This window comes from Carcharodon carcharias, chromosome 6 (genome assembly GCF_017639515.1).
Source record: "Carcharodon carcharias isolate sCarCar2 chromosome 6, sCarCar2.pri, whole genome shotgun sequence".
NCBI classification, from domain to species: domain Eukaryota; kingdom Metazoa; phylum Chordata; class Chondrichthyes; order Lamniformes; family Lamnidae; genus Carcharodon; species Carcharodon carcharias.
Genome location: NC_054472.1, coordinates 129,023,654 through 129,050,900, shown reverse-complemented (window position 1 = coordinate 129,050,900; position 27,247 = coordinate 129,023,654).

The following is a 27,247-nucleotide window of genomic DNA, read 5'->3' as shown; positions in this document are numbered from 1 at the left end:
TTCCTCATCTCTGTCCTAAATGAGCAACACTTTATTTGAAACAGTGACCCCGAGTTCTAGATTCTCCCACAAGAGGAAATATCTTCTCCACAGTACCCTGTCAAGACCCCTCAGGATCTTATATGTTTCAATCAAGTGGCATCTTACTCTCCTAAGCTCCAGCGAAAAGAAGCCTAGCCTGTCCAGTCTTTCCTTATAAGATAACCTGCCTATTCCCAGTATTAATCTAGTAACCCTTCTCTGAACTGCTACAAATGCATTTACATTTTTCCTTAAATAAGGAGACCAATACTGTATACAGTACTCCAGATGTAGTCTCACTAATGCCCTGTATAACTGAAGCATAATCTTCCTACTCTTGTATTCAATTCCCCTCACAATAAACAATAACATTTTGTTAGCTTTGCTAATTATTTGCTGCACCTGCATACTAACCTTTTGCGAATCATGCACTAGGACACCCAGATCCCTCTGCATCTCAGAGCTCTACACTATCTCACTGTTTAGATAATATGCCTCTTCTTTATTTGTCCTGCCAAAATGAAGAACTTCACATTTCCTCACATTATACTCCATTTGCTAGAACTTTGCACACTCACCTAAGCTATCTGCATCCTTTTGTAGCCTCCATAGGTCCACTTCACAATTTACTTTCCTATCTATCTTTGCCTCATTAGCAAATTTAGCAACCATACCATCGGTCCCTTCATCCAAAGCATTCACATAAATTTTAAACAGCTGAGGCCACAGCACTGATCCCTGTGGCACACTACTTGTCACATTCTGCCAAACAGAAAATGAGCCATTTATGTTTACTCTTTGTTTCATCTTAGCTGGCCAATCTTCTATCCATGCCAATATGTTACCCCCTACACCATGAGCTTTTATTTTCATAATCTTTCATGATGCATCTTATCAAATGCCTTCTGAAAAGTATAGCACACCCACCAGCTTCCTTTTATCCACGGCATCTGTTACTTTTGTGGCTTGGTGTCATATTACGTATTTTAATGCTCCTGTGATGCACCTTGGAAACATTTTATTAAAATATAAGTTGTTGATGTTTTGCCTCGTTCAAGAGGTCACATGACCACTCGTGGCTTGGACCACTGCGAATCATAATATTTTGCTGCACTATGACTGGACTTGTCAGATACAAGAACAGAATTACCTGGAAAAACTCAGCAGGTCTGGCAGCATCGGCGGAGAAGAAAAGAGTTGACGTTTCGAGTCCTCATGACCCTTCGACAGAACTTGAGTTCGAGTCTAGGAAAGAGCTGAAATATAAGCTGGTTTAAGGTGTGTGTGTGGGGGGCGGAGAGATAGAGAGACAGAGAGGTGGAGGGGGGTGCTGTGGTTGTAGGGACAAACAAGCAGTGATAGAAGCAGATCATCAAAAGATGTCAACGACAATAGTACAATAGAACACATAGGTGTTAAAGTTAAAGTTGGTGATATTATCTAAACGAATGTGCTAATTAAGAATGGATGGTAGGGCACTCAAGGTATAGCTCTAGTGGGGTTTTTTTATAATGGAAATAGGTGGGAAAAGGAAAATCTTTATAATTTATTGGAGAAAAAAAAAAGGAAGGGGAAACAGAAAGGGGGTGGGGATGGGGGAGGGAGCTCACGACCTAAAGTTGTTGAATTCAATATTCAGTCCGGAAGGCTGTAAAGTGCCTAGTCGGAAGATGAGGTGTTGTTCCTCCAGTTTGCGTTGGGCTTCACTGGAACAATGCAGCAAACCAAGGACAGACATGTGGGCAAGAGAGCAGGGTGGAGTGTTAAAATGGCAAGCGACAGGGAGGTTTGGGTCATTCTTGCGGACAGACCGCAGGTGTTTACGTTTGGTCTCTCCAATGTAGAGGAGACCACATTGGGAGCAACGAATGCAGTAGACTAAGTTGGGGGAAATGCAAGTGAAATGCTGCTTCACTTGAAAGGAGTGTTTGGGTCCTTGGCCGGTGAGGAGAGAGGAAATGAAGGGGCAGGTGTTGCATCTTTTGCGTGGGCATGGGGTTGTGCCATAGGAGGGTGTTGAAGAGCAGGGGGTGATGGAGGAGTGGACCAGGGTGTCCCGGAGGGAGCGATCCCTACGGAATGCCGATAAGGGGGGTGAAGGGAAGATGTGTTTGGTGGTGGCATCATGCTGGAGTTGGCGGAAATGGCGGAGGATGATCCTTTGAATGCGGAGGCTGGTGGGGTGATAAGTGAGGACAAGGGGGACCCTATCATGTTTCTGGGAGGGAGGAGAAGGCGTGAGGGCGGATGCGCGGGAGATGGGCCGGACACGGTTGAGGGCCCTGTCAACGACCGTGGGTGGAAAACGTCGGTTAAGGAAGAAGGAGGACATGTCAGAGGAACTGTTTTTGAATGTAGCATCATCGGAACAGATGCGACGGAGGCGAAGGAACTGAGAGAATGGGATGGAGTCCTTACAGGAAGCGGGGTGTGAGGAGCTGTAGTCGAGATAGCTGTGGGAGTCGGTGGGTTTGTAATGGATATTGGTGGACAGTCTATCACCAGAGATTGAGACAGAGAGGTCAAGGAAGGGAAGGGAAGTGTCAGAGATGGACCACGTGAAAATGATGGAGGGGTGGAGATTGGAAGCAAAATTAATAAATTTTTCCAAGTCCTGACGAGAGCATGAAGCGGCACCGAAGTAATCATCGATGTACCGGAGAAAGAGTTGTGGAAGGGGGCCGGAGTAGGACTGCAACAAGGAATGTTCCACATACCCCATAAAGAGACAGGCATAGCTGGGGCCCATGCGGGTACCCATAGCCACACCTTTTATTTGGAGGAAGTGAGAGGAGTTGAAGGAGAAATTGTTCAGCGTGAGAACAAGTTCAGCCAGACGGAGGAGAGTAGTGGTGGATGGGGATTGTTCGGGCCTCTGTTCGAGGAAGAAGCTAAGGGCCCTCAGACCAATGCTGCCAGACCTGCTGAGTTTTTCCAGGTAATTCTGTTTTTGTTTTGGATTTCCAGCATCCGCAGTTTTTTTGTTTTTGTCAGATACAAGATTGGCTGGCTGGCAGAAAGCAGAGTTTGCGTAAATGGGTCTTTTTCTGATTGGCAGAATGCGCTGAGTGGAGTCCCACAGGGATCTGTACTGGGGCCTCAACTTTTTACGATTTACATCATTGACTTAGATGAGGGGAGTGAAGACATGGTAGCTAAGTCTGCAGATGACACAAAGATAGGTAGGAAAGTAGGTTGTGAAGAGGACATGAGGCTGCAGATGGATATAAATAGGTTAGGTGAGTGGGCAAAGATCTGGCAAATGGAGTTTAATGTGAGAAAATGTGAAGCTGTTCACTTTGGCAGGAAGAACAAGAAGCATAATATTACTTAAATAGAAACAGCTGCATAATTCTGAGGTACATGAGTCACAAAAAGTTAGAATGCAAGTACAGCAAGTAATTAAGAAGGCTAATGGAATGCTATCCCTTATTACGTGAGGGATTGAACATAAAAGTAAGGATGTTATGCTTCAGTTATACAGGGCATTGTTGAGACAACACCTTGACTACTGTGTGCAGTTAAGTTTCTCCTTACTTAAGGAAGGATGTAAATGCATTGGAGGCGGTTCAAAGGAGGTTTACTAGATTGATACCTAGAATGAGTGGGTTGTCTTATGAGGAAAGGTGGACAGACTGGGCTTGTTTCTGGAGTTTAGAAGACTGAGGGGTGATTTGATTGAAGTATTCAAGATCCCGAACGGCCTTGACATTGTGGACATAGAAAGGATGTTTCCTCTTGTGGGTGAGTCCAGAACTAGGGTACACTGGTTTAAAATTATGGGTCACCCTTTTAGGGCAGAGAGGGGGAGAAATTTTTTCTCTCTGAGGGTTGTGCGACTTTGGAATCATCTGCCTCAGAAGGTGGTGGAGGTGGGGTCATTGAATACTTTTAAGGCAGAGATAGTTAGATTCTTGTTAGGCAAGGGAATCAAAGGTTATTGGAGCTAGATGGGAATGTGGAAATCAAAACACAAGAAGATCAGCCATGATCTTATTGAATGGCGGAGCAGGTTAGAGGGGCCAAATGGTCTACTCCTGCTCCTATTTCTTATGTTCTTGTCAGCAGCTCTTTACTCCTCTGTCTGTTCATATGCAGGTTTATTCCTCCAAATTTGAGATGGAACGTGCTTCCTGCAGCAAAATTAAAGGTGTTACAGCAGTTTTTTTGAGCACTTCACTGTGGCAGGAATCAGGAGAAAGGAAGAGGAACAATGTCTGCATATATATTCAGCTCAATAGCTGCGCAAAGAGCCTCTGAAGACGTCTACTGGCCATGACAGACTTCCTATCACAAAGAAAGTATTGTTCAACCACAGCATTTTTCAGCAGAAAAATGACTATACCTGTGATGCCCAGCTGTTAGCAGCTGAGACCAGTGAGCTGTTGCAGCGCTGCTCCCATGGACTCTGAAGAGCAGCTCATGTAATAATACTCAAGACAGATTTGTTTTCATGATTGCAGTAGTACAGTGAAATGAATAAGACTATCAGCAGACTTAAATTTTAATGTGCTTGGAGTACTGGTTCTCGGCCCCTCACACCCCACATGACCATGAAGGACTATGCTGGAACAAGAGCTTTATCTTCTCTATCAACCCCTTTTCTATCTTAAATGGAATCATCCCAGATTTACACAAAGCGCGGTAGTGGGCAGGATAAAGGATATTTTACCCTCCGACCGCAATAGCGGTTTTTCACGCCATTCCCAGCGTGTCCCGCCTCATTAATTATGCATTCATGGGGAACACGCTGGATCGCTGACAGGCCGTCTCGGACTTTCCTGCCACGCCATGGCCTCAGCGCTTCCTCACTCCGGGCACCATATTTAAAGCACACTAGAGCTTCATGTCTTCATGTCTTTAGACCAGGACTGCTCCAGGCGACAGATGGCCCTGAAAGCAAAGAAGATGGCAGCCCTTAAATTTAGTAACGGCTCTCTGGGGCACCTGCTGGATGCAATGTAAGGCCACCGCGATATCCTCTGCTCCTGATATGGCTGCAGGAGGCCCACCAGGGCCACCAATCCGGCCTGGGAGGAAGCGGCAGCGGCAGTCAGCACCACCTGAGCACAGAGGAGCCAGCCATTCAGTGCAGAAAGAGGATGAATGTTCTTATCCGTTCCACCAGAGTGAGTCAATCACCTCATCACCCTTAACTCACACACTCACAAACCCATCACACATCCACAGGGATCTTACACCTCAAGGGACAACACCACTAACTCTCACACACACCCTTACATCTTCCTCAGGCTCATATCCTCCAGAGCCTGCATTCTCATCCTGCCCATGGCTCCGCTCACCACACAAACATTCCACACGGTACCTTGTGTTCTGCTCACACTGTCTCCATCTGCTTTCATAGAGTCAAAGAGGTCTACAGCACAGAAAAAGGCCCTTCGGCCCATCGAGTCTGTGCTGGTCAAACAAGTACCTAGCTATTCTAATCCCATTTTCCAGCATTAGTCCCATGGCCTTGTATGCCATGGCATTGCAAATGCACATCCAAATACTTCTTAAATGTTATGAGTGTTTCTGCCTTTCAGGCAGTGAGTTCCAGATTCCCACCACCCTCTGGGTGAAAAAATTCTTCCTCACATCCCCTCTAAACCTTCTGCCCCCTACCTTAAATCTATGCCCCCTGGTTATTGATCCCTCCACCAAGGGGATAAGTTCCTTCCTGTCATGCAGGAAAAGCTGGCTGACACCAGCAGGGTGATGTGGACCGTGCATGCAGCGATGGTGAGGTCGCCGGCGAACACCCAGATGGGGATCCTGCACCACATCATCTCTTTCGCAACGCAACTGTGAGTGTTCTGTCCCCTGACTCTGCTGACATGCACTAATTACCTCTACTTTGGTTCACAGGGAGCTCTGACAAGCGACCGACACTCTCAGTCAGCCAGTCCCTCAGCTCCATCCAGGTCCTCACCTCCAGCCAAAAGGACTCCTCCTCCATTGAATAGCTGGAAATAAGCAGCTTGGAAGGCCTGTCACAGCGCTTATCCACACCCTTTACCAGCATAGAGACACACACGTCAGTGGAACCTAGATCTAGAGCAGGCTCGAGTTCACAATCTGGTGGTCACCGAATGGACACATGTCTGTAGCAGGAGGAGGCAAGTTCAGCTGAGCTCCTCAGCACTCGGAGGACTGCTGGGGAAGAGGCATCTGTGAGGTCCGAGTCAGATGACAAGCCTCTGGATTCAGCCTTCCAACTCATCGTGGGTAGACAGCAGAAGATGGGGAGACATCACACAGAGCTGTTGGAAGCCCTCAACAGAGTGGCATGTGAGTTGGGGGAGTGCGTCCACCCGCCGTCTGATGACGTGGTGTCTACATATGTACGGAGGTCTCCATAGGAAGTGTGATGGACGCCATGGCGACCCTGGTCCAGCAGAAAGCGGAAATGCGCACAGACCTGCGCATTGCGGTAGCCATGGGTGAGTTCCTCCTGTGGCAACGCAGGAGGGAAACAGGGCACTTCAACATCCCTCCGGATGTTTCTTCCCCTCAAGGAGTCAGGCTGGAGCCCTCATAAACCCAAAGGGAGGAGGAGCAGCAGCTACACACCCCTGGGTCATCCACTTGGGAATCTCAGAGGCTGTCCTCTCCCGCAGGGTCCTCTTTGCCTGTGAACCCCTCAGTCTCATTGTTTGTCACCACAGAGGGAGAATCTGGCCACAGGAGGACAGCCATAGCAAGCCAGGGCCCTCAAGCCTTCAGTCTCCAGAGGATGCATGCCGAAGTCTTCAGAGGCAACAGGGCCAATCATTGCAGAGGCTGTCTCCATCCCTGCTGCAGATGTCAGGGCAGCACCAAGAAGAAGTGGAGGGCCTAGAAAAGTTAAGAATTTCTGATCACAGTAGTTGCACGGGTAAACACATTTTGTCACTTTATAATCTAAAAATATATTAACTTTCATTGAATAATGTGTATATCTTTCAGTTTCATTTACAGGCTTCAGGAGTCCTCCTCCTGCATCCTCCCCCACCTGCAGTTCAGCTGTAAGCAGCCAGATCACGAATGATTCTGGAGGGAGAAGTGCATGCATGCGTGTGTGTGTGTGTGGCAGGGCCTTTTAGAGCCTCATGCAAGCATTCTCCCACGCATACGGAGCCCTCCTCCTTCACACTCATCTCAATGTCCTGAGCGTTTTCAATGCTGCCTGCTGGGGTTCTTTTTCAGGTGTCCATCTGAGTTGACCTGCATCTCTGCCCACCCACTGATCACACTCCCATGGAGCACTTGTGCACTTCCAACATGAGGCTCCGCTCACTTTTGATTTGAAAAACATGGTTGTAGTCAAGTTTCTCGTAAACTCCCCCATCCTATCCCCTCCCCGCATCACCCATGTCCCTTCCCCCATGAGTGTTGCCCGCCCCGCCCCCGGCAATACCTTCCACCTCCCAAATGTCACCTACCAATGCGAAGCCTTTTCTTTCCAGGATGTCCAGGTGTACGTTCCCTACCTTCCTGAGAATCCCACCTTTATCCACATTTACCTCCCCAACCTCCGCCTTCCCGCCCCCAGGGTCTGTGTCTGTCTCCAAGTCCCCACCAACCACTCTTGCCATTCCATCTCCGGCTGCCAACGCACCATTACCCCACTACCCTTCCGGCACACTCTGCCCCCTCTCATACTCACCATTCCCTTCTACCATGCCCACCTTCTGTTCGCTCCTCAGGAGTCAACAATTGACTCCACAGGCCCCTCCCTTGCAGATTCACCTGGACATTTCCCCCCCGACTTACTCTCTCCTCCGCCCTCAATCTTGCCTTCACCCTTACTCTCTCCTCCACCCTTACTCCTTCTCCCATCCGAACTCCTTCCTCCCTTTGGACTCCTTCCCCCTCTGAACTCCTTCTCCCTTCTGAACTCTTTCCTCTCCCCAAACTCCTTTCCCCCTCTGAACCCTTCCTCCCCCCCTCTGAACTCCCTCCCCCCTGAACTCCCTCCCCCCTTTGAACTCCTTCCTCCCCCCTCTGAACTGCTTCCCCCTCCAAACTCTTTCTTCCCCCGTACTCCTTCCTCCCCTCGAACTTCTTCCTCCCCACAAAGTTCTTCCCTCCTCCGAATTCCTCCCCCCTTCCAAACTCCTTCCCTTACATCTTCCACCCCCTTTACACCTATCTTCCCAGTTGCCTCATTCTACCTGTTACACACTGCTACCCTCCGTACTCCATCCTCTCCCCTCCCAACCTCACCTCCTGACATCTTACTCCCCCCTAACAACTTCAACCCTCCTGACACCTTCATTCCCTCCCTCCCAACCTCAGCCCCCTGACACCTTTGTCGACCCCTTCCCGATTTCACCCCTACCACCCCCACCCCTAGTACATCTTTCTCTCCCAGTCAAACTTAGAACTTCTTTTTCCACCCCAGCGCCCCCCACCCCTGGTACATGTACACCTTCCTCTCCCCAACACCGCCACCTCACCTCCCCCCCCACTGCCCGAACCCTCGCCAATCATCCATAGCAGTCCACCGCCAAGGCCGTGATGTTCCAAAGCAGACCCAAGACATCAATGGAGTCCTCCCACCTTCCGAGAGCTTCTTCGTGGAGGAGCCATGTCCGTGAGAATCTATCCCAGCATTCGATGCACGTGTTCCTTCAGGATCCAGTAGCTGTAGGGCTCCAGCAATTTCTGCTTCTCGGATGTCCGCAATCTGAGCAAGGCCCTATTTAAGTCCCAGTATCTGCACATCACACTTGTCCAGATGTGTTCTGAGCCAATGTGTTTTCCCACCAGTGTAACAGAAAATCTAGTGTGGGGAGGGTACGATTCCAGTGAGGCCTTACTTTGCATCACTTTAGCGGGATGCAATGCGGGTTCGCGCTGGCCTCCAGCTGGATTGGCGTTCCGCCATGGTGGACACCATTAGGTAATTGCGCTGTGCTTTCACGCTGATGTGAAACCAATTTTTGGCCTTCTCACCATATTGTTCCCCCCCGCACCTGCCATGATGCCCGACACCAATGGGGCCAGAAAATTCCAGTCTATGGGCGGAATCATCCCAGCTTTGCACAAAGTGCAGTAGTGGGCTGGAAAAAGGACATTTTACCCGCCAGTCACAATGATGGCAGCTTTTCGCGTCATATCGTCCAATTCCCGGCCTCATTAACAATGCATTCTCAGGAAACACGCTGGAAGACTGGTGGGCAACCTCTGAGTTGGCCCGCCCTGCCATCACCTCAGGCATTCTGTAATTTGGGTGCCATATTTAAAGGGCGCCCCTTCATAAAACTAGCGTTCTCAAAGGGATCAGAAGCTGCTGCAAAGTCATGGCTGTCAAAGGGAGGAAATATGCCTGTCAGGAAGATATAATAATTTTCATAATGTTATTGGAATTTATTGTAGAGTGATAGCGGGGTCTGTGTCTATGTGTGTGTGTGTGTGTGTGTGTGTGTATGCATGTGTGCATGTTTGTGACTTAATTGAAATAAAGGTAGCTGGTCTGAAGGCTTTGATGTAACAGAAGATAAGCTAGGTTTGAAATGTTAAGTTGGTAAACATAGATGTAAGGGAACATTTGCATTTTTAAATAAACCAAACTAGATTGATTTCAAAGGAGGGTGAAACATTTCACCTAGCCAGGAGAAGTTGAGAAAATGTGTGTCTATTTTTCCCAAAGATTACTGGTAAACTTGGTACTTTGATGGATTTTATTATTAGAGAGGTAAAGTCCAAAGACTTAGTGAAACAATGGGAATTTGCATTCAAATGGGAAAATATGTATAGAGGAGTGAAGATTGTGTCTAAGATCTAAAACAAGGATGAAAAAGCCTCCAGCACCAACGCCTCAATCTGCTGTCTATAAAGATCTGAAGTTAAGAAAACTCACTTTGAATTGGATTGTTCAGGGTATCGGGTTTCTTTGCCTGGGTCTTTTAAAATCTATATGTCTTACTGTTGCCTTAGTGAAAGTGTAACTGGGAATTAGATTGATACGAGGATTTAGAAATTATCATGGTAGTAATTTGTAGATCTTTGTGTGTACTTAAAATAATTTCTTCTATTAATAAAGGTTTAATTTAGTTTTGTAAGACACCTATAAGACTCAGTGGTTTTATTTCTACTGAATTCAAGGCATGCACCTCAAAATTTATACAAATTGCAAAACGGTTGTGGCTGTTGTTTCAAGTTCCCCTTTGGGATTTGAGCAGCTCAGCATTTACCATTGGCTGTGCCATAACAATGCTGCCCAAAATTTAGTGACGCCTCCCTCAGGTGCCTACTGGACACTGTGCGGGCCCACCGTGAAGTCCTCTACCCTCGTTCTGGGTGAAGGCCAGCAAGCAAGGTAACCAATCCAGCATGGGAGGTGGTGTCAGTGGTCAGAGCCAACACCCTGCAAAAGAGGACTGCCACCCAGTGCAGAATAAAGATGAATGATCTCCTCCGTTCCGCCAGGATAAGTCACTCTTCTCATTACTCTCAACTCACACACTCACAAACCCATCAAACATCCACAGGGATTTCACTTGTTGCCAGTTCAAGGGACATCACCATTCACTCTCTCACACACACCCCAATCTGCTCTGCAGATCGTCTCCTCATCCCATCCGTGGCACCACCCACCACCCACATATGCCAGGCATCCTTCTCATCTGGCCTGGCAGGTGTCCTGCTAACATTCTCTCCATCTGTCTTCATGCGGGACAAGATGGCACACAACAAAAAGGAAAGGTTACAGACCAGTGGAGAATGCTTGATATCAAGATCCTCACAGACTTTGAAAGTAGAGTCATCCAGCTGGCCAGCGACAATCTGGACCTGACAGTGAGGTCGGCTGTGCTCAGCCAAGTGAGGATTCAGCAGTGCAACATCCATTAAACAGCCATGCTGTGAACCAGTTCCTGTGTTTCACAGACCCCTGCCATGCACTAATAATGTCTTCTTGCTTTGGCAGGAATATCTGGGAAGCAGCCGAGAGGAAGCAGGTCCTTGACTCAAGCCCCGAAGATACCCCAAAAGAAGAATTTGATGACACCCTCATCACAGCGCTCACCCACACCCTCCACCAGCACAGAGACACACACAGTGGTGGGACCTAGTTCTAGAGTAGTCTTAAGGTCACAACCTGGTGAGCACATCACACTGTCTGATCCACAGCAGGCGGCGGCGGGCACTTCCCAGGTTTCCGGCATCAGGGTACTGCTAGAGGACAAAAATCTGCTGAGTCCGAGTCAGATGACGAGCCTCTGGATTCAGTCAAACCTCAGTTGCTGGAGCTGCAAAGGCAAGCTAGGGAATATCAGGAAGGGATGTCTGCTGCACTCCTCAGATTGCAAAGTATGATGGAGGATTCCATCCACCTTCAGTCCAAGGCAATAGCGCCAGCATGCCAATGCACTGAGGTCAACACTGGCAAGATGGTGATGGCAAGGGTCAGCAGGCGCACACCCCAGGGCCATTCACCCAGGTGACTCCAGGAGTGTCCAGCCCATCTGAATCCTCTCTCCCTGTGACTCAGCACCTCCAGTTCCACAGGCCAAGGAGGGAGCCACTACCACATAGCAGGACCCTAAAAGCAGGCTGGGCCCTCCAGGTCTTGGCCCTCCAGAAGATTCCTGTCAAGGTCATCACAGACAGGGCATAGCAGTCAGCAGGCTGCCACCATTTCCACTGTGGATGTCAGGGGAACACCAAGACGTAGTGGTAGAATTAGGAACATTAAGAAGATATAGTTGCTCAGCCTGGGCACGGGAATTAATCATTTGTGCTTAATGTTCACTATTGTAAAACTCCCAACAGTGTCTCCTTGCCTATGGCTCCTTGTTCTGATGAGCAATGTTTGTGTCACTCAGATGTGAAACCTTGGTTTCTGCACAAGATAAATGCAGGTGTCTCAGTCCAGGTCCTCCTCCCTGTGCAGTGTGTAACCTTCAGACTAAAGTGATGGTCTGGCTTAACACTCACTGGGCACATTAGTGATGCCTGTACCTCAATGGTGCTTATCATTGCTGCCAGAATGTGGTGGGCAGGCATCACAGAGTACAGTCATTCTCTCTGAGTGCCCTCAGCACCCTTAAGGTGGGCCTGGCCCTCCATCTCTTCAGCATCTGTGACCAGTGACACTGTGCTCCTGAATGGGTCAGGTGCTGAAAACTGACATTTAAAGTTTCACGGGTGCATCTCCATGATATGACCCTGATCACAGAGTGCAAGTGAGCTACCCTCGGCCAGGCAGGAGTCAGATATTCACAGAGACTATGTGAAGAACCATGAAGCATCCTCACTGCATGTTGTCATCATCCTCCTGGAATATTGCGACAATTAGAGCCTCTGCTGTGTCTCCATGACATGAGCCTGAGCACTGAGGGTTTGTACACTGCCATCAACCACAGAGGAGTCAAACGTTAACAAATGCAAGGGGAGGATGTCAGGGCTGTCCTTGCTGCATCTCATCATCATCTTCCATGAATCTTGTGGCTATTTGGGCCTCCTGAGTGCACCTGCCTCACCTGGCCAGTGCAAGGACCTCATCACCGTCATCCCCTTTGACATCCTCCTCATCAGAGGATATGTGCAGCTCCTCCATCTCCTCCTCAAACAGGTCCTCCCCCTGTTGCAGCGCCAGGTTGTGAAGTACACAGCAAGCGATGATGATGGTGCGACACCCTCCTGGGACTGCAGTACTCCACCAGACCTCTTGAGGCACTGGAACTTTATTTTCAAGATGCCTATCGTTTGCTCCACCAAAGTCTGGGTTGCGGCATAAGCTCTGCTGCACTCTGAGGCTGCTGCACAGGCATCATCAGCCACGCCCTTGTCCCCAAGGAGCCAACCCTGCAGCCTCTCTGGACTGTGGAAGACGTCAGGGATCTGAGACCTCCTAAGGATGTAAGAGTCATGGACGGTGCCTGGGAATTGTGTACTGACCTCAAGGTTGCGTTTGTGGTGGTCGCACACCAGCTGAGCATTCAGCAAGTGGAAGCCCTTGCAGTTGACGTAGTTGACTGCATGTTGGCACGGAGATCTAAGCACCACCTGAGTGCAGTCGATGGCTCCCTGCACCTGTGGAAAACCAGAGATCTGAGCAAATCCCAGTGCTCTTGCTTCCTGGCTTTCCTGATCCTGGGCAAAACGCACAAAGTTCTGTGCCTTCGTGGAGATGGCACTCATGGCCTCCTCACTTGTGTTTGGAGGCTTGCGAGATCTCACACTGGTCACCTGTGGAGCCCTGGAAGGAACAACTGGCGTAAAAATTGAGCACTGTGGTCACTTTCACAGTCACTGGCAGTGGATGCCCTCCATGTCCCCTTGGTGCCAAATCCTGCAGCAGGCGGCATATGTGCTCCTCAGTAATCTGCAGGAATGACAAAAGCTATCTATAGACCCTGCGTCTAGCGGGGCACCTTCAAGTGACAGCTCACTGTGGATCTTCAGCTAGGTGCGCAGCAGTCCCTGCAGCCCCTTCATCTTGAGGGAGGTGCTCCTCCCTTTGCCAAGCCAGGCACCTCCACCACTGTCATCTTCTCTGCTCTCTGTAAGCCATGATGCATACCGCTAAATCACCAGGCTCCATGATCCTGATGTTCTCCTCCTGCAGGATCAAAGAGAGAGAGAGAGAGACACGTATGTTAGCATATGTGTCCTGAGAACATCTCTTAATTAAGTCTGAAGGCCCCTTCATGCATGCAGGAGAGTGCTGGCCACCACTTGAATGGCCGGTGTGTAGTGTGCTCATTGGCTGTCCGAAAGCCCACCCACCTCCACCCCATTCCACTTGACTGATTGGCGGCAGCTTCGGCCATTGGGCAGCATGCTGTGCTCTCAGCTCAGGTGCAGGCATTCTCCTAGCCCACACTGCAAGGATGCGCTGTTAGCTTGAACCATAGTGGATTCTGATCCAAACCTTAATAAAGACATTGCAAGGGGCTGTGAGCACCAGTGACTGCTCCATGGGGATTCTGCAACTTGCCCAGTTGGCTAACTGTTCTGCTACCTCCTAAAATACACATTATTTTGCAGTCTGTGCCTAAGGGTTGAAAAGTTCTGGAGCATTTGGAGGCACTTTCATGCTTTGCATTGCTTGAGTGGGCAGAAAAGCTTCAGAGGCCCGACTCCAAGCATTTCAATGGAGCTGCTGCTGAACGGTCTCAGCTGCCGAAGAATGCTCAGTTTTGACAAGCTTTCCAAGTGTATGGCCACTTCCCTCATCCCTTCTCCCCCCACCGCCTCCTGGCATATGCTTGTATACGTCCTTCTGCCTGCGCTGCTTTGCCCCCCCCCAAGCCCCCCCCACCCCCCCACCAAACTCCCAGCCTGATCCACACTGGAAGCCAGCCAGGAAAAAATGACTTGCCTGTGCCCTGCCCAAATGCGTTACGACTCTTCCTTGACGTCCTGTGGGTGCTGCTCGTGAATGCTATGCCAGGTTGTGTGCATTCAATTCATGGTCCCCCTCAAAGTTCAGCTCGCCAGGTGCATGCCTTTTAAAGGCAGTTGTGAAGCACGGCATTCTGAAGTCATGCTGACATGGGGGGTAAATTTAATCTGGGGGAATGATTCTGGCAAGCAGGGCTTATAATACGATGCTAAAGTATTGAAATTAGGTTCTCAACATGCAGCGGCAGCAGACACAGCCCATCATTGATGTGTGTAGTGGACGATCACAAACTGGTTTCACAACGGCGTCAAACCGGTGTTTGACCTTCTCACGGTATTGTTCTTCCCCCCTCGCCCGCCATGACGCCCGTCTCCAACAGGACCAGACGATTCTGCCTTATGTCTGCCTTTGTTGAAAGGGTGATTCCCTAAAAGCAAGAGTGCACTCTTTCACGTATGCACATGAAAGAGCGCACATGTTCCTGAGGCTAAGTGCAGAATGTAAAGGCTAAGTGCAGTCTCAGGGAGATCACCTGGACTTTGAAAAATATTAAAAATAGAACAAAAATCCCCTAAATGACCCCCTCATGTGACAATGCCACATGAGAGGGACGTGCTCATAATTTGCATAATAACTTTATTAAAAATTTTAAATCCCTACAAGAAACCTCATCCCGCCGCTGGATGAGGTTTCATGTTTTCCCTATTTGCCGCTGGAGCTCCTGGCCTGCCCACCAACCGTAAGGTTGGACAGGCAGGTCCTTCAATTGGTTAAATGATCCTGTCAATGGCCTCAATTGGCCATTGACAGGTCAGTGGGCGCACAGTTGATTTTGCTGTGGGCCCACCTTCCTGAAAATTCAAATGGGGCGGGGTGACGTCGGGGGTTCTGCCCAAAGTCATCCCGCGTCATTTTATGCATTGGCGAGTAGGCCCCACACCCCTGCTTGCCGACAGCAAAATTCTGCCCCATTAATGTGAACAATCTGCTCCTTCCTTTCTTTCAATCTATCTTTGTCTTATCCACCGCTATTATGTTGTCTTTGACATCTAGCCTAGCACCTTCTTCTTTCTCTACCCTTTCTAAATATGTTAGATCTTGCAATATTTAACTACCAATCCTGTTCTTTAAGTAGCCATGTTTCAGTTATCACTACTATACGCCTGGCTTTGTGCTATGAATTATTGGTTCCATGTTCTCCTGGGGAGAACTTTCCCCATGTCAGGCGGGCCGGTCGGGAGCACGGAGCCGATCGCCGCCATTTTACATGGGCAGGCCAATTAAGGCCTGCCCAGCGTGACGCACGGGCAGTAGCGTTCAGCGCTACCTGTGCGGGCAGGGGGAAGATGGAGAGTCGGAGCCTGCGCTCTTATGTGCGCAAAAGAGCGCAGAAATTTCTCTGAGGCACAGAGCTGCCTCAGGGAGATTACATTCATTTTGAAACTTTTGTATAAAGAAACATAAAAATTATTTACACATGTCCCCTCATGTGACAGTGTCACATGAGCTGGGACATGTTTATGAATTGTGCAAAATTTATTTATTTATTTAATAAAACCTTCAGGAAACCTCATCCTGCCTGTGGACGAGGTTTCCTGAAAAACGTGAAGGCCGCTTGAGCTCCTCGCCTGCCGGCCAACCTCAAGGTTGGTTGGGCAGCATTGTTAACTACTTTAATTGGTTTTTAAATGGTCTTAACAGGTGGGTGCACAGCAGCCTCCGGCAGGTGCCTACCAAACGAAAGATCTAAATGATGCGCAAGGACTTCGGGCCCGCCCCCGCACGCCGATGTCAAAATTCTGCCCCCTGTGTTGTTTTGGATGTTGTGCACATTGCTGTACAGGCTACTAAATTTGTTTTTACTAATTGCTCTCCTCATTTCATTTGTAAGTAAATTTGTTATTTTGTTACATAACTCTATCTGTTTCTTGGCCACTTATGTTACCCTTATTCCTTTCTTTGGTTTGACGTTTAGTTAGTAACAGGACACAGGAAATAGACACAGAAAAGCACTTAAGCTGGTCAGGAACACAGGGCGATATTTTGGTAAAAGATCAATCAGGAACGGGACCCCTGAATGTTTGACAGAAATTCCAATTCCAATTTTTTGTTGTGAAAACCACCATGAGGTAAATGAGCGCTGGGCACTGGAACATTTTCTCACTTTTGCAGCCAAACTCAGCATCAGTAAATGCAAAGGTCAGATAAATACTAGGCTGGGTGCAGAATAAAGCACTTTCTCGGCTGTCTGCCACAGGCAAAATCCCTGGCTTTCCTGTGCTGACATTGCTAAGGGAATCTAGGGTGAGATTTTTTCACATCTCTGAAGTTTTAAAAAGTTGTGTGTGGGTTAGGAGGAGGGGAGGTGATGATCCATATAGAAGTGTTTCATGTAGATATTTGCAGATGTCTATCCTGGAGCATCCAAACTTTGACTCTATCAACCTGAACCTTGAAGCCCTGGGAAATCAGTTTTACCTTTTCCTGGCTTGTGCTGCTGGACATAGGAGTAAATGAAGAGATGGACTAGTACAAAGGTGACACACCCTGGTGGTGATGAACAGGATACAATCAAGAGCAGATATCTGACTGGAGTTCAGTGAGTAAATTTGTGAAACTAACCGATTGATTTTAAACCTACCCTGACTTAGAACCCATCTGCAGTCTTAGGTGGACGTAAAAGATCCCATGACACTATGCGAAGAAGAGAAGGGAAGTTCTCCCATTATCCTGGCCAATATTTATCCCTCAACCAACAGAACCAAGACAGATATCTGGCCATTGTTGTTTTTGGGACTTTGTTATATACAAATTGGTTGTTGCATTTCCTACATTACAACAACGACTGCATGTCAAAACTATCCCATTTATTAAGTGCTATGGTACATACTGCTCTGGGAGGTCCTGACATCATGCAAGGTGCCATATAAATTAGATATTTTTCTTGCTGACACTTATCCTCTATTAATAACAGTGACTCAAGTAAAGTAGAATCCATTTTACAGTTTGTAAGGATTTAACCATTTCTTTGGAAAGATAAAAAAGTATTCCCTTTGAAGGCCCCATAATAGAGCAAATTCTGTAACAGTGTTCAGGCTTTCACAATTTGTATACAATGTCAACCTTGGCTTAATGGTGGAACACTTGCCTCTTAGAAGGTTGTGGATTCAAGATGTACTTCAAAGGCAAGAGGAGACAGATTTTATTGAACAACACATTCCATTATTAATGCACAAATCTATCAGCAATTAGTGGTGAAGAAGAAATGCCCCATGAATTGTGAATCCCTACAAATTGCCAGTGAATTGATGTTGTGCCTCTGTTAACTTCACAAAACAGCAGCTCCTGTTTAGCATCCTTGTGATTTTCATGAAGCTGCTGCATTTGCATGTTAAACTCGCCACAGAAAGTTAAGTCCAGTAACTAATAAGGTGAGTACCCCTTTAACACTATAATAATTGTTAATGGCTGTCAATCAACCTCTTTTGCACAGAAAGTGAGCAGTTACAAATGTGGAGCCTCATTTCTTAAGGTGTGAATTGTTTTAAGAAATTTGAAAAATGTTAATTTCCTTTTTAAATTCTTACTTTTCCTTTCTGTCTCTTTCTTCTCTCTCGTAATCCAATCCTTCTTTCTTTCTCCTTATTTATCTTTCTATACCTGATTTGACATTGAATTTATGCACTCTAATTCACCATCCTTCTTAGTTCTTAAATCTCATTGGTTAAGGAACTACATTCTTTGTCCCATGGTTGTCCAAGGCCCCGGATGCTTTGTTGCCCTCACTGTACCATTATCACCTCACACCTTCAGCAGCTTTGTAGTCAATAAAAATGTTCAAACCTAAACATGCATGAGCAAATCTAGGTAAAGGGGCTCATTGTGGGAAATCTTATTTCAGCAGACTCTGGTCTGTTATATTAAACTGATGCCTTGTCTGCTCTTTCAGGTGAATATGGAGGATCCCTTAGGACTGTTAGGTCAGTACATCCAGTATGGTCAGGTGTAGCAGACTTCATGGGAAGTGTGCGTGGACAGTTGGGGGCGGGGGGGGGGGGTGGTGGTGGGGGGGTGGGGGGGGGGGTGGGGGGGGGGGGGGGGGGTTGGCGAGGGGGGTGCAGAGGGCTTCAGGCAGTATCTTGATTGGTTCCCTTGCACAGTTAAGAGATTTTACTACTGTCTATATAAATGCATATAATATGCAGTTGGAGATAAAAGCATTAAACATGTGTCCTTGAAATATAAAATAAATTAGTTATCCTGCTTTATTTGCAGCACAAGCAATTTTTTCACCAACAATAATATTTTCTGTTTGCCAAAACAACATTTAAGAAGTATTTAGATGAGCACTTGAAACACCATAGCATACAGAGCTATGGGCCAAGTGCTGGAAAATGGGATTAGAATGCTTGATGGCTGGAATGGACAAGATGGGCTGAAGGGCCTGCTCTGTGCTGTATAACTCTATGACTATGGCTGATGGCATACTACAGATGGCATTCTATTAGTGATATTTCCTAGAAATGTTTATGCCATTGCAGGGTGGATGTTACTGTACATAGCCAGAGTCACCCAAACCCACACCTCCTGCCTGTTTGTGCAGCACGTTTCAATGATAAATAAAATGTTTACATTTTATCACACTTTAGAGCATGTTAGCACTTACAACAGCTACTGGTGATTATACAAAACGTGTTTGTATAACAGCAAGATAAAATTATGTTAAGTGATTGAGGATTCAATGTTAATGCAAAGAAAAACCTTCCCATTTTTCCACTCCTTCCCCTTTCCATAGCACATCAAAAAGGAGGGAATTGGGATGAGGCTAGTTGAAGAACTTATTGGATGTTGTTAAATTTACTGCTTTAAAAATACACTAATACTTTCTACTGTACCACACAATAAACATCACTCTTCCATGTGGTATCGGAACTGTACATGGTAAATGATTATATTTAAAGGCGGAAGATCGGAGACCAGCCATGAATAGTCAAGTCTGGAGGTTTCAAAGATACAGGTGAGAATTTCATCTGAAGACAATTCAGGCAGAGGTAGAGGTGACCAAAAAAGAGAAGTGACTTGACTCTGGGAAGAAGTTGTCTGAGACTCCCTAGAGCGCCATCCTGCTTGGGTTTGAGACCGCATGGGGCGTGGTCCCAATGTGATGTCACATAGGATGTAAAGCATAAAACAAAAACAAAAATACCTGGAAAAACTCAGCAGGTCTGGCAGCATTGGTGGAGAGGAGAACAGTTGACGTTTCGAGTCCGCATGACTCTTCAACAGGACTAATTAAAAATAGAGAAGGCGTGAAATATAAGCTGGTTTAAGGGGGCGGGGGGCTGGGGGGGGTGGAGGGGGTGGGGGGCGGTTGGGACAAGAGAGCTGGATTGAGGGCCAGCGATAGGTGGAGATAACCAAAAGATGTCACAGACAAAAGGTGTTGAAGGTGGTGATATTATCTAAAGGAATGTGCTAATTAAGGGTAGAAAGCAGGACAAGCAAGGTACAGATAGCCCTAGTGGGGGTGGGGTGGGTGGGAAGGAATCAAAAAAAGGCTAAAAAGGTAGAGATAAAACAATGGATGGAAATACATTTAAAAATAATGGAAATAGGTGGGAAAAGAAAAATCTATATAAATTATTGGAAAAAACAAAAAGGAGGGGGAAAATTGGAAAGGGGGTGGGGATGGAGGAGAGAGTTCATAATCTAAAGTTGTTGAACTCAATTTCAGTCTGGAAGGCTGTAAAGTGCCTAGTCGGAAGATGAGGTGCTGTTCCTCCAGTTTGCGTTGAGCTTCACTGGAAAATGCAGCAAGCCAAGGACGGACATGTGGGCATGAGAGCAGGGTGGAGTGTTGAAATGGCAAGCGACAGGGAGGTCTGGGTAATGCTTGCGGACAGACCGAAGGTGTTCTGCAAAGCGATCACCCAGTCTGCATTTGGTCTCTCCAATGTAGAGGAGACCGCATTGGGAGCAATGAATGCAGTAGACTAAGTTGAGGGTAGTGCAAGTGAAATGCTGCTTCACTTGAAATGAATGTTTGGGCCCTTGGACAGTGAGGAGAGGGGAAGTGAAGAGGTAGGTGTTGCATCTTCTGTGGTTGCATAGGAAGTTGCCGTGGGAGGGGGTTGAGGTGTAGGGGGTGATGGAGGAGTGGACCAGGGTGTCCTGGAGGGAACGATCCCTGCAGAATGCAGCCGGAGGGGGTGAAGGGAAGATGTTGCCTAGAGTGTTCCTGGTGTGAATGGGGCAGGAAAATTGCAGTTTACAACCAGACACTGTAAATGGCAATTTAAACAGAAAAAGGCAGAAACACTCAGCAGGTCAAGCAGCACATGTGGTTAAACAAAAGGGGTACAGCTGGCTGGAACCCAAACTGCAGCTCCCATCTCCAGCTAAAGTGTACATGCAATACAATCTCACAAGTGCATCACAACTTTGCTTTATCTCACAGTATCAGAAATCAGATCAATACATCGTCATCCCTAGGCTACAAGGCTGGTGTTCATTACAAGAACATCACAGACTGGTAGGTGCATAGTGATGCAAAATCTGAAGTATAACTCTAACCTGGGGCAGAATTTTCCCATTGGCGAGCAGGGTTGGGCCCCGCATGCTGACGGATAAAATGATGTGCAGTGACGTGGGTGTGATATTTTGGAAGGCGGGCGCGCTATGAGTTCGGATGCACACCCGCCATTAATTAATGGGCCAGTTAAGGCCCTTGAGGCAGAAATTGAATACAATTTTTCGCAGCCCTTGCGATCTTCAGGATGTCACACGGGCGCAACGGGCAAGCGGGTAGCAGACATTTGTATAAACCTCACCCACCGGCAGGATAAGAGGGGTGAGTGGGGTCGTGAGTGTGATCTTTCAGGTATTTAAGTGTGAAAGTTACTTATACTTGCCTGTGTGAGCAGGAATACTTCAAAACTCATACCAGCTGCTTTGACAGGAGTAAAACCCTTGGTCAGGACTGTACAGTGAAGATCATTTTTGGGGCCTGCAGCTTTCAGGAAGCCTTCCCTTAGCCTGAGAATGGGAGTTGTGCTCTCCAATGGAGGCACATCCTCTGAGGAGGAAGGGAGGGCCAGAAGGGGGACAAGGCCAGGAGTCCACATTCAGCCTGCGGGGGAGCCACCTTTGGGAGGAGAGGCACAGGTTCAAGGGGAAACAGGAAGTCCAAGGCGGAAGGGGCCGCAGAAGACACCACTATCCCGCTGCCAGGGTATACAGGTGGTGAAGCAGCTACTTCAATATGTCTGAGCTGCAGTGCTGAAGGAGGCTCCGTCTCTCAAGAGAGACAGTCAACTCTATCTGTCAGATGATAGGCCCTGAGATCTCCTCAAACTGTGTGGGTGGACACCCCATGCCAGTGGCTCTAAAAGTCACAGCTGCCCTCAACTTCTATGCCTCCTGCTCTTTCCAGCGGTCAGTGGGTGATTTCTGTGGAGTCTCCCAAACAGCTGTCCACACTTGTATCAAGCAGGTGACAGATGTTCTGTTCAGGCGTGCATTGACTTTCATCCACTACCGCTGGGATGAGGCCAGCCAGACAGAGCGAGCCAGAGGCTTCGCTGCCATTGCTGGCTTCCCCCGTGTCCAGGGTGCAATCGACTGCACGCATGTGGCCATCAAGGTGCCAGCAGTTGAGCCCGGTGCCTTCGTCAACAGGAAGGGCTTCACTCCATGAACGTGCAGATAGTGTGTGATCACAGGATGCTGATTCTACAAGTCTGTGCAAGGTACCCAGGCAGCTCCCACGATGCTTACATACTCAGACACTCCCAAGTGCCGAGGCTCTTCAGTGCTGCAGCCCGTCTGGATAGATGGCTGCTGGGTGACAAGGGCTATACCCTCAAAAGGTGCCTCATGATGCTTCCCTGCCACTTGAGAATAGAAGCTGAGCAGCGGTACAGTAGGAGCCACGCCTACACAAGGACCGTGGTGGAGAGAGCCATCTGTCTTCTCAAGATACACTTCCGATACCTGGGCTGCTCAGGGAGAGCACTCCAGTACCCCCCAGATCGTGTGTCGCTGATAGTGGTTGCATGCAGCGCTCTCCACAATCTGGTGCTGGAAAGGGGTGACGCTGTGGACGAAGAAGATGTAGACGCAGTTGCTCTGGATGCACACAATGGGTCCAGTAGTGTGTCCGAGGATGAGCACGCACAGCAGAACGCTGCGGGAGTGGACGCTGACCCCGGGCATACTCCAGGGAGGCAGGGATACCCGGGAGGCTTTAATCCAAAGAACCATCAGCTAGCACACCACAGATGGGCCTTCAACACACGCCAGGGCTGCAGACTCAATGCTCGATACCTGAATGTTAAATCTGCCTGGATACTGACTTAACTAAGGCCCTTGTCAATAAAGCTCAATGTCAAACAACTCACTCATAACATCGTGGGTTCCCGTCCACTTGCAGAAGTAAAGAATCACCCTGAGGCATGGCAACATGTCAAAATTTATTGAGGGAACAAATGTAACTTCATTAAGCAAAAAAAAAAGTGTTGGACATCATACCAAGTCTTCCAGAAACTACTCTGGGCCAGCATGAAAGCACCAGTGAGAAACCCGTGGTGTGCCTAAGGTGCCTTAAATTTACGCTTACGGGTTCTACATCTAGGTGCTGTCACCTCGCTGGCACTGACATCTGAGACAACCTGCTCACTGTGCTGTCCTGTTAGCCTCGATGACCTTGGCCGTCGTCCTCTGGCCCGTGGAGCCTTTGATGGCCCCGCCTGGGAGGGAGCGGCCAGTTTCACAGCTGGCTTCTCTCCAGCCGCCGCAGCCTCATCAGATGCCACGGTCACTAGCAGAGGGGTGGAGGAGCTGCTGCCCTCATCTGGATCACACCGAAATGAGCCCACAGAGATGACAGGCAGCTGCTGCACTGACATGAGGTCGCTTCTGACCTCACTGTAAATGGATGGGCACCAAGCTGGAATACTTGATGCCCAAACCTTCTCCCACACTGGCATTGACCAGCTGAGGTCATTGCCACTGTGAGGGCTTGCTGGTCCGAGCGCAACCCTGATTGGTCTCCTGGAGGAGCCTCTCCACGAGAGTCGCCACTTGCTCCATGGAGGAAGCATGGTTCTCAGCCATGAGGCTCATTGCATCAGTGATGCTCTGCGTGGATTCCTCCAGTGTGGGCACCATGCCACGCATAGCCTCATGTATCTCCACCAGCTCCTCCCGCATACCCTGCTGTACTTCCAGCGTTTGCTGCCTCACGGATGACTCCAGAGGCACATCATCAGCCACAGACTGAGCATATACCTGGTCCCCTGCAGTCCTCTGACTGCTGGCGCCCTGGGCACTCTCTGTCTCTGCCAGCACTTCAAGTGAGTGTGAAGTGCCCTCACCGCCGTGCCCCGGGACACTAGCCAAAGATCTAATTCCTACGAGGTGCTATTATCTGTGCTGGTGCCTGCCTGGCTGAGATGGTGTGATGCTGGTGAGTGGATTTCCTCTGGGGCCTCAGGGCTGAGAGTTGGGCCCCCTGCCTCCTCCTCCCGGCCCTGCTCCAGTGATGCTGAAAGGAAGAAAAAGGACATTTGATTAGTTACAGTGCAGACAATGCCAATTTGCATGTTGGTCCCCCGAATCATTATGCGCTCATCCTTCCATAATCAATGGTCAACCCATGTTGCAAACTTCAGTCACTGAGCACTCAGCAGTGCCATGGCTGCTGGGACACACATGGTGACCTGAGTGCTCGTCAAACATATCCCCCCCTGGCACCACAGCCTCACAGCCACCGGTGGACCTGGGCGCATGGCGCCTCTCCAGATCCATGGATCTGCTGCTCGTAAGGTGTTAAGATCACCAACTGGGCCTGGCCACTGCCAGTCCTTATCCGCTTGACGGAATTGTGTGCAGTCCTCTCCTGAAAAGGAGAGAGGAGTATTGATTAGTCCAGCCTGTACCTGGATTCCCATCATGTCCCTGTCAACCCAGCCAGAGTGGGATATTGCAGGACTCCAGTTCTTCGTTACCCTACAGCTGCCGCACACTCATCCAAATTAGCCAGGGCTGACCCCAGCACCCCCCTCCCCCCCAACTTGCCCAAATGCTGCCCCCTTCACATGTGGCACCACAAGGTGTAACCTTGCTAAGCAAGGAGGCACAAGCACGTGGAATGCAAAGGCCAGCAGGTGAATTGGTGCCCCGCCACCTGGAAGTTCCCCTCCCAGCATGTTAGCACCCTGACTTTGACATGCTTCCCAGTTCCAGCACAATGCCTAGGTGCAGATCCTTGACTTTCACCCCCATTCTAAACTCTGGGTGTCAGTGTCACACATGCTGCAGATGCAGAACATATCTTAGCTCAACACTGGTGAACTAGGCATGGGCAATATCTGCTGGCCCACCCAAGGAGGAATACATGCTGTGAAGGATTCAATGCTGTTACCGTACTCAGAGTTGCCAGGGGGAACAGTAGAGGCAGGGGAGGAAAGGGTGACAAATGCATTAAGTCATAGAGTCATTGAGTTATACAGCACAGAAACAAGTCCTTCAGCCCATCATGTCCATGCCAGTCATCAAGCAGCTATCCATTCTAATCTCATTTTCCAGCACTTGGCCCATAGCCCTGTATGTTATGGCTTTTCAAGTGCTCATCTAAATACTTCTTAAATGTTGTTTTGACAAACAAAAAAAATTGTTGGTGAAAAAATTGCTCATGCTGCAAATAAAGCAGGATAACTAATTTATTCTATATTTCAAGGACACATGTTTAATGTTTTTATCTCCAACTGCATATTATGTGCATTTACATAGACAGTGGTAAAATCTCTTAACTGTGCTATGCATAAAATGGAAGGATATTTTGAGGTGATGTTTTTCTTCAAATGTTCTTGGCAATGTTGACTGAAAGGTGTGTATTGAATGGAGATCCATCATTTCGCTTTGCTGTCATTTTGCTAAGCTGATAATGGGGAGGGTCGCATGCAATCTGAAACAACTCAATTAATTTAAGATAAGATTTGGTATTTTGAGCAGCCTGGGACCATTGGCCTGGATTTTGTGATAAAATTATATGTAAGACTATCACCATTATTAAGGAATGAATAAGATTGCAACTTCCAGCGATCGAATGTGCACAGCAAAAGGTTGTGATACTTGCAAGAAATAGGAGCAGCAGACTAAATGGCCCCTCAAGCCTGATCCACCATTCAATAAGATCATGAATGATCTTCTGCCTCAAATCCATCTTCCCATTCCCCATAACCCTTGATAAGCTGAGAGACCAAAAAAAAATAAAACGATTAAAGTGTAAGTGAATTTTTAATGGTGTTAATTTGGCTTTGAAGCAAGGATGATCCTCAATTCATTAGATTTTAAGTACTTTTATTATTTTTCTCTCTCTCCTAATCCCACATTTCTTTCCCTCTCTTTATTTTGCTTTCTGTATTAGATTTTACTTTTGAAATAAATATTTTAACTTGCACTTGCCGGTTGCTCAGCATTGAGATTGGTTAAGAAAATGCACCATTGCTTGTTCTGTTCACACAGGTCTCTGACCATTAGTTGAGAGATCCATGTTGTTTGGACTCTCATTATCACAGCGCAAAAGTCCATAGAATGTTTATGGGCAAGTGTAAGTGCAACGAATGGTGAGTATGATGCACTGGCCACTTGGAACAGGCATTAGGTGCCTTGACTCTGCATAATGAGCAGGTTATTGCCACATTCAGCATAAACTGGATAAAGCATGTGAAGTGCAAGCTTCATTCAGTGTTTCCAGATCTACAGCAGTCTAGCAAGTCTTGAAGGAGCCAAAGTGTCTGTATTAACATTATTGCTTATGTTAACATAGAACATGGAACATCAGGTATGGTTGTTCTGGCTCCACAGCAATACTATGAGTGCTATCTGTACTTGACACCATCCAAATTGTCTCCTTTTCCCTCCAGGGGTCAGAGCAGGCTGATTTTGTGATTGCCTCAATTGGTGTCCTAATCACATTGGTTTAACAAAAATAAGGTCTGAGAATTGCTGAAAATATGTTCATATTTTCAGCATTCCTCAAACTAATATAATCAGATGAGCTTTCAAGGCTTGGACTGTTCACTTCACATTGGCATCCAGAGCTAGAATAATTTCTCCCCAACAGTGTTTCTTTCTAGGGCAAAACAATTCACCTGACTGGTGCCCTTTTACGCTGGACTCAATATCTACCCTGTCTACTGTGGCTGCAGAACATACAATCTACAGGAGGCACTGCAGCTACTCACCAAAATTACTTTATTCTCCTCCCCTCTGACTTCTACCAACTCAGGATAATCAAGTGCAGGAATATTGCAGAATACCATCACCTCCAATTTTCCCAACAAGTCACATTTGAACGTACATCGCTTTTCTTATATTGTCAATGGGTCAATATCCTGGAATTCCCTGAGATCCACAGTAATTTAAGGACAAGGCCAACCACCACCTTCTTAGAGGAGCCAGGGTTGGGCAATAGATGCAGCCATGCCCTTGTAACCCACAATGCAGCAACAATTTTTTTTAAAGTTCCCACTAATGAAATTTTCCACTCTGTTTATGAAGTTACAAGCACATAGCGAATCATCTCCTCCAGTAAATTTTTCTGATAGATTAGTTATCAGATGATTCTATAAATAAAAAGGGCATTACATCGGTGTCAATAGAAACCTCAGTTATGGGTGCTGTGTAGCATATGTTTTCTTCAAACCTAAATAGGGAACAAAATGTAGAAAAAAAAATGTGACAGTGGGTTTATTTACATTCAGTGATCAACTACACTATCCTGTTGCCAAAAGAAACCTGAACAATTATCCTCATAGCCACATGCTATGCTGTCCAGTTGACTGAAGCACACTCCCTGAAACCTCTCCCCAGTCTACAGGAGCA